A 15,241-nucleotide genomic window follows, 5' to 3' on the forward strand; every position below is an offset into this window, starting at 1 on the left:
ATAGGCTTAAACCAGGAGCCCAGAGCTCCATCTGGGTTTGCCACATGGGTGGCAGGGGCCCCAGTACTTGGGCCATTCTCCACTGCTTTCCCACTCACATTAGCAGGAAGCTGGATTGGAAGTGGAGCAAATGGCACTCAAAACAATGCCCTCATATGGGATGCTGGCATTGCAGGCAGCAGCTTAGCTCTCTGCTCCACAACACAGGCCCTGAGATTAATATTTAAATGAGTGGACTTTAAACAAGGCAGATTATTCTACATAAGGTGTGGGCTCACCAATCAACCAAAGGCCTTAATAGAACAAAGCCAAATCTCCATGAGTAAAAAGATACTCTACCACCAGATGACCTCTGGCCTCAGATTATAATTTTTCCCTGTGTCTGCAGATTGCTAGTCTAACCTGCAGATTTTGGATTTGCACCTTTATAATCACTACAACCATGTGAGCCAATCCCTTAAAGTATATTTCTCTCTATCTCCCTGTCGGTTGCAAACTCCAGGTGTTCAGGTTCCTTATATAAACGTCATAATATTTACATACATATGCATATATATATGTCCTCCCACACACTTTAAAGCATCTCTATATTACTTAAAATAACTAATACAATGTGAATTCTGTCAAAATAGGTGGCATTCTACATTTTTTAGGGAATAATGACAAGAAAAGCTGGGTGTATGTGTTCAGTAAAGATGCAATTTTTTTCTCCCAATATTTTTGAGCCATGGTTGATTGAATCCACAGAGGCAGAACACACAGACAGGGAGGACTCAATTTATGTGTGTGTGTGTGTGTGTGTAGACACATACACACATATCTTGTTGGTTCTGTTTCTCTGAGAACCCTGATATAGGCCTGTACTGCATTCTAGAGAGTATACTACGCTCTTTATATTAAGCCTTCTGAAATTCATTTGTGGTAAAATCACTAGGATCTTGTCAGAATGAAAGTTCTCAGTCTCCCTAGAGCAGCTTGAGAGTCTTTACTTGCTGCCACCCCAGGTGAGGCCGGTGTTGCTATGCAGGGGACTCCGCTGTGTGTAACCGTGGTTTAGAGCACCTCCCGAGGGAAGAGATGGCCTGAGTTCAGCGCTGACATTAGTAGAGTTAGCCTCCTTATGATTCAGTCTCCATGCTCTCAAAATCAAGATGGTAAGAGTACCCTCCCCCCAATTTATTCCAGGACCACTGTGAGGATCACACGATAGTGTATGTGTCCTCAGAACTGAGCTGGCACACTACACACACACATTAAGAACCTAGCATAGTTTTCTATTGTTGCTTCTTCAAAACCACCAAGTGATGATCGACAGGGGTTAGAGGTAGGAGGAGGACATGATTTTATCGAGGGTACTCTGCCAATGTCTAGAGTTCTTGTTATCACCACTGGGCAGTAAGGTGTGCTCCCAGCATCCAGTGAGTAGAGACAATGGATGCTGCTATGCATACTACTGTGCACAAAGTAGATACTACAACACAGAATTATCTGTTCCAAATGGCAACAGTGCCAAGGTTGAAAACCCTGCAATAACCCCACAAGTAGGGGATTCTCACTCCCAGAGTCCAGGTGAAGGCACGGAGATGCAGGGCTGTAGCCAGCATTAGCAACAAAGACCAATTTTATGTGAACATATGGACCCGAGGTGAATGCCATGGGGCCTCCGGAGACAGTGTGCGTGAGGACAACACACCCATATGTTCACATGATCTGACTTCCATCTTAACATCTATGCCTGTAACTGAGTTTTGAATCAAGGCTTTTGAATTGGAATTGGAAGTGGAACCCACAGAAGAACATTCCTTCATGAGCCAGTAGAATCAAACACCACTCGGGGAATTCAAATCCCCTCAGACAAAGTCAGTGTGCTTACTGTTTACTAAGAAAATGAAAAGCCACTTGGATTAAAGTGTGAGATTCAATGTATATTTCAAGGCTGGCACAAACGAACAGGAGTTTATTATTATGAATATACTATCCATGCTTATAGTTTGGGTGATAGTTCTTTTTCTGCTTATTACTTTCAGCTTATTTGTGCCTTTGGCTTTAAAGTATGTCTGTGATAGATATAACAGAGTTGCAGTTTGCTTTTTCTAGTCTCATCTAACAATCTCTCTTTAGAATGGAGCATTTAGCCTATTTCCTTACAATGCAATTTCAATGTGACTGTAGGTAGCCTTACTTTTTTTTTTTTTGATTTATCTAACCTATTTTCATGGTTCCTTCTTTCTGCCTTCTTTTTCTATTAGTTGAGTATTTTTTTAGTATTTTGTTTTAGTTGCTTTTCTGTCTTTCTAAATATGTATCTTTCATATTTTTACTGCTTGCTCTAGGGATTACCTACAAATCTGAAATGAATACCTATGTAATTAATAACATTTAATGTCTCCAGCTGAAAGATAACAACTTTTTTCATAAGTGTATTTCTTTTGCTTGAGTACATTTCCTTTAACTCCCCCATCCTTAGCACAATTATCCTTTCTTAAGCAGTCCTATGTATAAAAGAGACAGAGAGAGAATCTGTCTATGAGGCCGCCAGGATGCTGCGGTGGTGGTGCTGCTCCATGTACCAACCCAGCATGGGCACTGCCTGGGCCTTCCTATTACCCTCCAGAGCACAGCAGTGCATCCAGCTTGCATTCCTCCTGCCCTCTGCTGCACTTGTATTTTATCACTAAAATTGTATTTCCAGTCCTGTTTGCTGCCCGTGGGGTGTTGGCTCACAGGGATAATTCTATTTGCTCAAACACAGCAGTCCAGAAAACTCAAAGGTTTTCCTGCCACACTAAACAGATGAGGAAACTAAGGAAGAGAAAATGAAACAGCTAATGTCACCGAGATAGCATAGCGGAGCCAGGACTCACAACAAGGTCTGCTACATGCACATTTAGGATCAGCCAGGAGTTGTGATGGTAAGCTCAAGACTATGAGCTCTTCAAACAGAAACTGTTTGTTAGTGATGTTTTCCAAGGGCTTGGAACAGCATTAGTCATTTAGTAATTGCTCAATAAAAACTCACTGAATTTAGAATCTTAGTTATCTTCCATAACACCACAGTAGAGCAAACCATGATTCTCATTGCTGCCTTTCCCAGGGATAGTAGGGACCAGGACTAAATGAAGTCACCTTCAAACTTGGCATGGGATCTGACTCCACCACTGTGCATTCTAGAAACCCTCAGAGTTTTAACAGTTTTAATAGCCTGGAATAGGGAACCAATAACCCCTGCTATTCAGGAGAGTGTGAAATTAAGTTTAAGTATATGCGTGTGGAAGCATGCGATTGGCACTTGATAAAAACTTCCTTTTATTGTTCTCCAAACCCTTCTCTGTCAGCACCTAGCCAGGCGTGCCCTGTACAGCTAGGCAGGCTCTTCGCACATGACTCCCAGGGATGCCATCCACATCACAGCCTTTGTGAGTAGTGACGCTGCACTTGTTCAGGGAACAACCTGTATGGCATTTCTGAATCTCGCACAGTAACCACAGCACGCAGAGAACATGGTAAGCAGTTCTCAAGTGAACCATTCATCATTCAATGAAATAGTGACATATGGATTTATTGTACTCTAAAACTGGACCTATGCCAGAAACAGTTTTTAAGTGTAACAAGTGTTCACCCAGAGTCAATTCAATAACTCCACCATCAAGTACATGCCCATCCCTGTGTTAGGCATCAAAGGAAGGGGAATTCAAAACATGGTTCTCATTCACGACTCCATAGAAACTCCCACTGGGTCCCCACCAGGGACTTCCAAGTTACCACATCCATCAGTCACTTCTCCTTTCTGATTTTTGTTGGCCTCTCAGCAATTTTGAAGTCTTTCCTTATTGAGAACCACGTTTTTCTATTGCATTTTTGTTTTTTCTCCTGCCTCAATGCTGGCTCTTTCTCAGTCTCCTCTGCTGGCTCCCTGATGTAATGGACATGGGGCGTGGTCCAGGACTCAGTCCTGGAATCCTTTCTATCTACACCTTCTCTCTAAATCAGTGGTTCACAACCTTGGCAGGATATTAGAGAAACGCAAGGAGCTTTTAGTAATACAGATGCTCAGGCTGCACCTGAGACCAATTACACAGAAATTCCTGAGGGTAGGGCTGACAGCACTGTGTCTGAAAAGCTCTGCAGGTGGTTCCCATGTGGAGCTGAGGCTGAGAACCAGTGCCTGGGTGATCCAGTTCATTCCACAGCTTAAAACACCATCCATATGCTGCTGATTCCCAAAGATGATTCCAACCTTAGAATTTCTAACTCTGACTCCAGCACTGACACCCGTCTCTGGCTCATTCCATGGACTCCTGGCTTGTTTAGTACTTGCGCTAGCTTTTCAACTCAGGGTGAGAACTCCCTGGACCCCACAGATCACCACCCTGGAGCTGGTTCAGCTTCTCCTAGCCACCCTCTAGCCCACAAGCATGCCTGACCCCCACCAGGGGAGCCATGCTGATTGGCTGTGAATTCTACAGTGGAGACTCCCTTGTATTTCAGAGCTACCACATCAAAGACGCTCTGCATGGGGTTTTGTATATTTTATCTGCTTTAATCCTGATGACAACCCTTTGAGGAAAGCCCTCTACACCAACGTCTGGATGAGAAAGCCTTAAAGCGGTAAATGAATTAATCCCAAATCGTGGGCTGATAAGTGGAAGGACAAGGACTCATGTCTAGGACAGTTTTATTCCAAAGTTCATGCACTCTGCTGCACCAGTCCTTTGCCTATCAGCCTCATGAGACTCACTCCCCTCTGAGCTTGTGTTCTTGTTTCCAATCACTGTGCGACATAAAAGCTTGGAGAAAGAGGTTCCAATGGGGTCGCAGAGTTCTCAGAATTAAATTCTCACATGTTACAGGTTATGATATCAAGGTCTTGGGTGGGAAAGCTACTTTCTCAAGGTCAAACCATTAATTACTGGCCAGGCAAGGATTTAAATTAGGCTTCCTATGAATGGCATGCTCTTCTTGGAACCTAATGTCTCCTCCCATTAAAATGGAGTGTGTCTAATAATTTATTTTCCCCTTCAACTTAGTCAAGAGCCCTTCATTAAACAGACTATGTGTTGCTCAGAAGCATAAAATAATTATTTGTTACATTTGCCACACTCTTCTTACCTTTAATTTCAGTCAATCCAAATAGCCCTTGCTCACTAAGCCACTTTAACCACAGAGCCCTTATGAGGTTTATTTGTCACTGAAGTCTTATTTTCTGAGGTAAATTAATGATGTGCTATTCCCAGAGACTTTATGGTACTTATCACTATATTAACTCACATCAAAAAAATCTCAGGGAGCTATTTTTCAAATCCTGACAAAAACAGCCTGGAGAAATCCTAGTGAATTTGGGGTTTTAAAATATAAATGCACATATGGATTACATATTTCTCAATAAAATGTTTTATTTTCACATTAGGTAAAAGCTTTCTTGAATATACTTGCCAGTTAGCACTGGAAAAGATGCATTCTGTCTCCCCCTGACTTCTGGGAGGGAAGCTTGGCTGCTTTGCAACAAGCATCTTGAGCTGTGGTACGGTGTACAGTGAGAGATCTGGAGTCTCAGTCCGAAATTCTGGTCTGCTCATCAACAGCTCTGCACCCTTAAAAAGGTGACTTGAATTGCCAGAGCCTCAGTTTTCCATGTGTAAAATGGGCATGAAAATAGTCCATCAAAGTTGAGAGAATTAAGTGAGGTAACGTGTGCAAAATGCAAAATGCAGTCAGCATTCCTGGACCACCATAGGAGTTAAATAAAAGCCTCTTTTCTTCCCTGAGAAGATTTAGTTTGTTCCTAGTTTAGCTTAAAGACCCCCAGTCAGCTTCCCAAGCTACCCCAGGCAAGTTCTACACTTTGTCCTCTATGCCACCTATTTACTTTGTAAACATCCTCAACTGTGTGGCAAACACTATGAACAAAGTCCAGTACAAAAAGCCAAATGGGGAGCCTGTGCTAGAATTCTTGAGAGGTCAGAAGGGCAAGTGCCAGGCGCTGCACAGCCCCAAAGGCAGCTCACAGGAGCTCTTCTTATGCAGAGTTTTCCTGGTAGAAGGAGCAGCCAGGCTGAGCAGCCTGTAATGCTCCTTCCTCCCTGAGTACTGACTGGCCCCACTGGCTCTTTTGGGGTTAGTAGGGGTGGTGATGATTTCCCGTTGAAACCAAAGATAACAATTGAGAGACTGTCACTATAGGATGCAGAGCAGTATGTGTGTTTGATGTTTGATGAGGTTCCATTTGTAGTAAGACTCTACTAGAGGGCACCAGCTGAGGAAGCCAAAGGAAGGTCGACCTTCCTTGTGCAGTGAAGTGAGAAGGGGACCTGGGGGCCATGGCAGCCACCACATGTCAGGAACCCAACTTGGCAGTTTTTTCTTCCTCTCCAGATTCAATAATCATCATAACTCTGAAGGTGGTCTTACTCTCATTCTTACGTAGGAAAAACAAAGTTGTATTAATTCCATGGAGCCTTGCCCAAGGCCACAGACCAACAGGCGACTGTGGCAGGCATCCAGATTCACTGCGATCCCTCTGCCTGGACCAAGGCAGGTTATTCCAGTCGCAGCTGAGCAGGCAGGGGCCAAGGCATCAGGTGGCACTGTCCAGAACCAAAATAGAAGAAGACTCTGACATCAGGCAGCCATGAATACGGATAGCTTGCTGCTTGCCCAGAGACACCTCAAACCGCCCGAGCTACAAGAAGTCAACTTTAACTTTTGCTCAGTGTGAGGATCTTCCCAGAGCATCAGGAAAGTCATTGCCACCTCAGGAATGGGTCAGCACTTGGGCAGGCAGAGGCGTTCCCTGTTCCATGTTGGGCACATAAAGAACTGCTACAGTGGGCTTGGGCTGACATCCCTGGGCTCGTTAAAGCAACCTTCCTCACACTGACAGCAGGTCATCAGTAGTAAAAGGGATTAAAGGGTTGTTCCCTGTCTAAAAGAAGAGGATAAAGTTGCTGACTGGGATATGTTGTAGATAATGAGAACAGTGCCTAGAACAAAGGGAAAAAGTGGAGTTGGGATGTAGGAGGTGGTGAGCTGCTGAGTCAGCGCTCTGGCAGAAAATGGAACTAAGGAGTTTTCTTTCTCTTTATGACAAAATGGATGGTGAAGCCTCCTCTCTCTCTCTCTCTTCCTCATTCATCTAAAAGGTCCTCTTGAGAAGCACAATGAAATGGAAATACAGATCAGAAAATCCTGACACAAGCCCTTTTAACAAGATGGGAGTTGAGGAGGGGCAGTCACTGACATTGAATTTGGTCCTCCCCCAAGAATGAACTCAAGTTATCTTAGTGCACGCAGCACAACAGAAAGGGAGGGGGAAGGAAGACTCACACTAATATTCACTGAGTACTAGCCACAGGCCAGTAAGGCACCCAGGAGTACACCATTATTAAGTCACTTGACGCTTGTAGAAGCCCAAGGTGTTACAGCATTAAACTCATTTCACAGAGGAAGAACATTGGTCACAGGGAGGTGGCCCAAGGTCACTGTGCTAACAGGTAGCATGCCTGGGATGCCCAGCCAGAGCAGTCCAGCTCCAAAGCCCAGGTCCCTGTCCCTGCCTCACCAGCCTGATGATATCTTTACCCCTGTTACCCTCACAGAACATTTCACATGGATGAACATTTAGGTAAGAGGTGACTTTCAGGTCTTCATCTGATCAAAAGGGTCAGTGATTTTTAGTTTTTCTCCCTAATCAAAAAGAAGAATTGTGGAGGAGAAAGAGAAGAGTCCTGAACAGGATTCTTGGCTGGTACCACCTGGGCTCCCTAAGTGTGACACTGTCTCTTTCTGGCATCAACAATCTGTGCTTCTCGCTGAAGATGGTGGCTCCTTCCCAGTCCATTCAGTTATGCATTCAGTCACGTATTAAGCAGTAAAAGATGGACTTCAACCTAACAGTTTGATAGATGTTTCTCCCCTCCCTTGTGGAACCTCCCCTTTCAGCAAGGGGATCACACAAATGCACATTGATAGTGTAATAGAGAACAAAGTGAGTAGTTATTTAATGAAAATTTAAGACACCTTTGTACCCCAAATAAGAAATGACCTATACAGTTTAGGGGCAGTGATGCAACTTTAAGGGAAGTTTCTCCAGGGTGATATTTGACTACAGCTGAAAGGATGACAGAATTGGCAAATCAGGAACAGTGGTGAGTGGCAGTAGTGCAGACAGAAGCCAAACAGGAAAGGTGTGTTGTGCTAGGAGAACCATGAGGGGGTGGGGATGGGGGCATAAAAGCAAGAGAGGCAAAGAAATTCCATGGGGCTTGCTAAGAAGACTTAATATTCTACTGGAATTAGGAGCCAATGAGGAATCTTGTTTCGGGCACAACCTGATGAGATTTAAATTTTCGGAAGTTCACATTAATATGAGAACAGGGCAAGATGATATAGTTGGAAATGAATTAAGAACTAGTTCTATCTTTTAATAAAATTGTAAGTGAATTTTATATGTTCTTTTTTGTTACTCATTCATTAAATATTGATAGCCAGGTACAAAGATAGACTCAGACGATATAAAGAGTAAAACAGGTGTGATTCCTGCCTACATATAATGTGAAGTCTAGTTGAAACACTAGAGGTTATTTGAATAATAATAACTAACACTAGCTAACTAACTAACACTGCAGCCGTGTCAAGAGGCTTGAAGAGGAGTACACAGTGGCACAAGAGCCTCTTAGAGTTATTTGTACTGGTCAATTTCCATGAGCAAGTGACACATGACCTGAAATTCACAGGCGCACTGGTAATGAGCCAAGACCTGTATGTGGAGAAGCATCTTCAGGTGGATTAACTATGTGCAAAAGCCCTGCTTGGTTGCAAGCGTGTCGAGGGCAGGGGCACCTGGAGCCAAGGGAATGAAAGAATCAGGGAGCAGGAAGAACACGAGGCAGGAGGTCAGGAGCTTCTGACTCCAAGCTTGAGCTTCTGAGTTTGGACCATGCAAAGCAGACCCAAAAAATCCAGGACATGCCAGCCAAAACCATCCTAGATTACCTCATGGACAGGACCCTGAGACATGTGAGTGACCCTATCCATGACCAGATGAACCATCCAGCCAAATACAGCCTTAAACCAATACTCTTCTCACTCAAGTGTGAAATCCATGGTTATTGCTTTAAGCCATTAAGTTTTAGGATGGCTTGTTATGTTGCATTTGAAGTGGAGGTAGGGGAGCAGAGAGCTATCAAGAATGATTTTGAGGTTCCTGGTAATGTATTTGGATGAATGCTGGAGCCATTCTCTGAGATAGGACCAAAACTTAAATTATAGAATAAGAAATCCCTGTAAAGGAGACAGTAGAGTTGCAGTTCAATCATGACTGAGTGAACCAGCAGGGTACTTTGCTAGGAGGATGAGGGTCACATTCTGCACTCCCAATTCAACCAGTGAGACTGCACACTATTCTTGGCTTATTCCTTAGACCTTCTTAAAATTTATTTGCTTTCATAAAGGGAACAAATTTCATGTATTTCTATATGCAGTTTCAAGAACATAGTACTTTCTACCTTCCCTCCCCCTTCCATTTTTAGTTTTCTTTCATGTTTTACAATGACATAATTTCAATTTACCTTATAATCACAAGCTTAAAGCACCACTAAATAAAGAACTGAAAAAGTAGTAAGTAGAAAGAACATTGTTCCTCAGGAGAACAGACAAGGTCTATAAACAATGAGCGATTCTCAAAATGTAAATTTAACTCATTACATTTTTTGTGCTCTCTATATTAGCTATCACAGATCAGAGAAAATATATTTGTCTTTTTGGACTGGCTTGCTTCACTAAGCATAATGCTCTCCATTTTACTATGAATGTCAGGATTTCATTATTTGTTATGGCTGAGTAGTATTCCACAGTGATATACACCACACCAAGTTTTCTTTATCCAGTCATCAGTTGATGGGCATCTACGTTGATTCCATATCTTAGTTATCGTGAATTGCAAAAAAGATAACTCTTTCATATGCTGATTTCATCTCCTTTGAGTAAATTCCTGGGAGTGGGATGGCTGGGTTATATGGTAGATCTATGTTCAGATTTCTGAGTAATCCCCATACTGCCTTCTGTAATGGTTGTACTAATTTACGTTCCCAAGAACAGTGGATTAGGTTACCTTTTTTTCCACATCCCCACCAGCATTTGTTAGTATTTGCATTTTGGATGATAGCCATTCTAACTGAGGTGAGGTGAAATGTCATTGTGGTTTTGATTTGCGTCTCCCTGATGGCTAGTGATCCTGGGCATCTTTTCACGTGTCTGTCGGCCATTTGTATTTAATCCTTTGTAAAGGGCCTTTCATATGGTTGGCCCATTTCTTAACTGGTTGGTTTACCATTTTGTTGAGCTTCTAAAACTCATTATATATTCCGGATGTTAATATATTAATCCATTATCAGACATATGATAGGCAAATATTTTTCCCATTCTGTTGTTGGCCTTTTTACTTTGTGTCCTTTACTGTGAAGAAACTTCCTATTTCTCTGCTTTTTCTTTCATTACTCGTGTTTCTTGGGTCGTATACAAGAAGTCTTTTCCTAGGCCAATGTTTTGCAGTGCTTTGCCTATGTTTTCCACTAGTAATTTCTTGGTTTCAAATCTTAAGTTCAGATCCTTGATCCATTGTGAGTTGATTTTTGTACAGGTGTAAGGCAGAATCTCTGCATGAGGAGATCCAATTTTCCTAACACCATTTGTTGAGGGAGGAGAATGTCCTTTCTCCAAGGAGTGATTTTGGCTTGTTTGTCAAAGATGAGTTGGTTCTGAATGTGTGGCTTGATTTCTAATCTGTTTAATTTGTGCACATGTCCATTTTTGTGCCAGTACCAGGCTGTTTTGAACATAACTGCCTGTAATATGTCTTGAAATCTTGTATTGTCATGTCTCCAGATTTAATTGTTGTTGTTGTTGAACATTGCTTTAGCTATTCTGGGTCTCTTGTGTTTCCACATGAATTTTAGGGTCTTTTTTCTATAAATCTGAGAAGAAAGTCCATAGTGTTTTGATTGGGATCACATTGAATCTGTAAATTCCTTTGAGTAGTATGGATATTTTGATTATATTCATCCAATATACAAACATGAAAGATTTTTCCTCTTTTTCTGTGTCTTCAATTTTATTCATTAATGTTTTATAATTTTCATTGTTTCCTGTCCATGCTTAAATTTATCCTAAGGTATTTAATTGTTTTGGAGTTACTGTGAATGGCACTGATATTACAACTTTTTTTTTCAGCCATGGCATTGTTGGTGTGCAAAAAGGCTATGACTTTTGTGTGTTGATTTTTATAACATGCAAATTTGCTGAATTCTCTTACAAATTCCACTAGTCTCTTAGCGGAGTCTTTTGTTTCTCCTATATATAGGATTCTGTCATTTGCAAATAGGGAAAATATGGCTTCTTCCTTTCCAATTTGTACCCCTTTGATTTCTTTTTCTTGCCAAATGGCTCTGGCTGAAACGTCCAGAACTGTATTAAATAGCAATGGTAAGACTGGGCATTCTTGTCTGGTTCTGGATCTTAGTGGGAATGCTTTCAGCTTTTCCCCATTCAATATGATGTTGGCTTTAGGTTTGTCATATATTGCCTCAATTGTGTTGAGATATGTTCCTTCTACACCAAATTTGCTTAAGATTTTTTATCATTAAAAGATGTATTTTAGCAAAAGCTTTCTTTACATCTATTGAGATAATCATATGGCTTTTCTTTTTCAGTTTTTAAATGTCTTCTAGCTCAGATATACTTTTTACTGCCCCATCAAGTCTGTTACTTTTTATTTGATATATTGAATTCTCCATTTCTTTTTTTTAAGAATTTATTTATTTATTTGCGAGGTAGAGTCACAGACCAAGAGGAAGAGACAGAGAGAAAGGCTTTCCATCTTCTGGTTCACTCCCTAGATGGTCACAATAGCTGAAGATGAGCCGATCCAAAGCCAGGAGCCAGGAATTTTTCTAGGTCTCTCATGTGAGTGCAGGGGCCCAAGAATTTGGGCCATCTTCCACTGCTTTCCCAGGCTATAGCAGAGAGCTGGATCAGAAGAGGAGCGGCCAGGACACAAACTGAGGCCCATAGGGGATTCTGGCACCGCACGAGGAGGCTAACCCACTATACCACAGAACCCAGCCTGAATTCTTCTTTTTTAATATTTCAGTTTGATTTCTCTTCAATATTTCTATCTCTTCACATATTTCTCATCCATGTCATGTATGAATTTCTTTAATGCATTTATTTGCTTCTCCGTGTTTTTGAGTTTTCCTATGATCATTCATTTGAATTCTTTTTCATGCTTTTCACCAATCTCTTTATCTTCACATTCTAATATTGAAGTGTTGTTTTATATTGTCTTTTTTTTCTCATGTTTCTTATATTTCTATGTTTCTTTTCAGGCATTTCTTGAAACATTTGTTGGTTTTCCCCTGTGAAGGTTTTTAAATTTGGAATAAGCCTGTATGGCTTAATGGAGTGTCTGATCCTTCAGTGGGTATCCAGAGCCACCTACTGGGTGGGGCCAGGGTACGCCAGCCAGTGCTTGAGGGTGGAGCAAGAGACCAGTGACACCCAAGTTGGATGTGGTAGATCCCTGTAATCAGCAGGGGGAGAGTATGATCATGCCAGTTAGTGTGATCACAGCCTCACTTCCTCTCTGCCGGATGAACCAACTGCCCAGGGTGAGCCAACAGTGCCCAGGTACAACCACCCACTGGTGCATGAATTGCACACATGATCCATGTGCTCCTCACTGTGAGTGCAGAGCCCTCTGTGATGGCCCTCCCCAGCACTCAGTTAACTCTGAGCCTCTAAAGCCAGACCCGTGATTGCCCAAAGACCCAGTCACATCCCAGGCCCTACCACACAGCCACAGGATTCCCTCAGTCACAGACAGCAATGCCACCATAGTCATCATGAACAGGGGAACACTCTCAGCCTTGTGAGCCTCCCCATCCACGGAGAGAGCCGTGGCATTCCCAGAGCCAGTAGTCTGCCTGACAGAGTTTGCTTGGTATTCCACCTTGTCAAGTTGAGTCCAGGAACTTTGATAGAATGAAGGGAGGGGAGCACTTCAAGGGTCTAAGTAGTTGTCCAGCTCTCTGCCACCCTCCAGGTCATACACAAAATCAGTGGAGATGATGGTTTTATTCCTCCAGTAAAGACGCCCAAGTCACACATGGGCCACAGGGGTCCCTACCTGCCTTATCAGGATGGTGCTTCCTCCCTGCTGGATACTGGGCGCTTTGGTTGGGGAAGAGGAGGAAAGCAACATGCTCTCTCTTCACAGGGTTAGTGGACACTCTGCCCACTGCTAGTGCTTCAGGCCAGACTCTCAGTGGAGACCCCAAGGTTCTCCCTCAGGCAATATCACCAGTGGCACAGGCTGCCACAGGTTCCCCTCACCTCATTCCAGGAACACAGCATGTCCTCCATCTACCTGCTGCAGGGTTCACTGTGTGACATACTTCCTGCTGCATGATTGTACCATTGCACTGTTCCACAGTGACTTCTGTGGATTTTCCATTGCAACCTTCTCTCCAACTGTCCTCTGGGAACATGGTTCCTCAATTTTTCTTCTGTTATCTTCCTGTAGTCAAAATCAGCACATCTTTTCCCTGTTTAACCATCTTGGATGCCCCATATCTTCTTTCAATTATGGAAATTTTTGCTATTATTTCACTGAATAAGTCTTCAAAGCCATGCTGCTTTTCTGTACCTTCTGGAACTCCTAAGACATGAATATATGGTGGTTTGATAGTATCCCATAAATCTCATATAGTGCTTTCCATTGTTCTGAAATTTTTTTTGTCTATTTCCAAAGACTTGTCTTTGAGCTTGAATATTCTTTCTTTTTCCTCATTGAGTCTATTGTTAAGGATTTCCACTACATTTTATTAGGCATATTTAATTCTTCATTTCTCATATTTTTTATTTTTAATATCTCTGTCTCCCATCAGAATTTCTCATCCATGTCATATATGGATTTCTTTAATTCATGTATTTGTTCTTTGTGTTTGAGTAATCTTATGACCATTCTTTTGAATTCCTTTTCAGGCATTTCATCAATCTACTTGTCTTCACAGTCTAGAATTGAAGTATTGCTTCATTCCTTTTGGGGCGTTGTCTTTCTCATTCAGATTTCTTGTATTTCATTTGTTTTTATACATATGAGGAAAAATTGCTTATATCTCAGTTCATTCTTTGAAATGTGCCTCTATGGCTTAGTGGAATGTCTACTCCTTTAGTGGATATACAAGATGTGTGTTGGATAGGGCCAGGGAGCTCTGTCCAGAGCTTGAGGGTGTGGCAAGAGTCCAGAGTGATATCCCAATTGGGCATGGTAGATCTCTATTGTCAACAGACGGGAAGGTATGATCATGCTACCTGGCATGTCCACAACCTTAGACTCTCTCTGCCAAGATGAACTAACTGACCAGGGACAGCCCACAGTGCCTGAAATCCCACCCACTCAGGCACATGAACCACATAAAGGATCTATGAGCTCCATAGTGTGAGCACAGAGCTGTCCACAATCATCCTCCCCAGCACTCAGGGTGCTCTGAACTTCTGGAGTTGGATCCAGTGATTGCTCAAAGACTGAGCCACACCACATGCCCTTCTCAGTTTCCTAAAATAGCATGCAGTCATAGGATTCCCACAATAACAGGGTGCAGGGGAGCCATCTCCCTGCCCTGTGAGCCTCTCCATCCATGGAAAGTGTTGCTGTGTTCTCACAGTGAGCCACATGCCTGACAGAGGTCTGTTGGGTGAGGGTAGGAGGAATAATGTTCCCTCCCTTCATGGAACTAAGCAAGTACCCTGCCCCTGACAGCTCTTCAGGCTGGGCTCAAAGTCAGTGGGGACCGTGGGGTTGTTCCTCAGACAAAATCGCCAGTGGCATGCAGGCTGTGGCAGGTTCCTCCCACCTCGGTCTGAGAAGATGGAACCATTGCCAGCCACAGAATTTGCTGGTAGAATCCTGTTAGCTGCTGTGTGTTTGTGCAATCTTCACTGCTCTGTAGGTTTTCCACTGAAAACGTCTGTCCAAATGTCCCCTGGGAACAGAATTCTTCCCTTGTTCTTCTGGTATGTTCCTACATTCAAAACCAACTCAACTTTCCCTTGTTCAGCCATTTTAGATCTCTGTTCATTAGATCTTAATTCTAACTGAGCCAGATTCAAAGTCTATCACTAACATTCCATTTTTGTGTTAACTATTATAAGTCGATTAATTTTCCTGCATTTAATCTGAAAAATA

General features: G+C 42.6%; 1 protein-coding gene across 1 annotated transcript in view; it reads right to left on the bottom strand.

Annotated features, from left to right (window-relative positions):
- The window catches only part of TENM4 (teneurin transmembrane protein 4), a 1,939,017-nt gene that overhangs the window by 1,371,567 nt on the left and 552,209 nt on the right, over window positions 1-15,241 (bottom strand). The gene's annotated exons all lie outside the window — the stretch shown is intronic.

Source organism: Oryctolagus cuniculus, chromosome 1, assembly GCF_051225735.1.
Source record: "Oryctolagus cuniculus isolate XC-2025 breed Fujian yellow rabbit chromosome 1, ASM5122573v1, whole genome shotgun sequence".
Taxonomy (NCBI): domain Eukaryota; kingdom Metazoa; phylum Chordata; class Mammalia; order Lagomorpha; family Leporidae; genus Oryctolagus; species Oryctolagus cuniculus.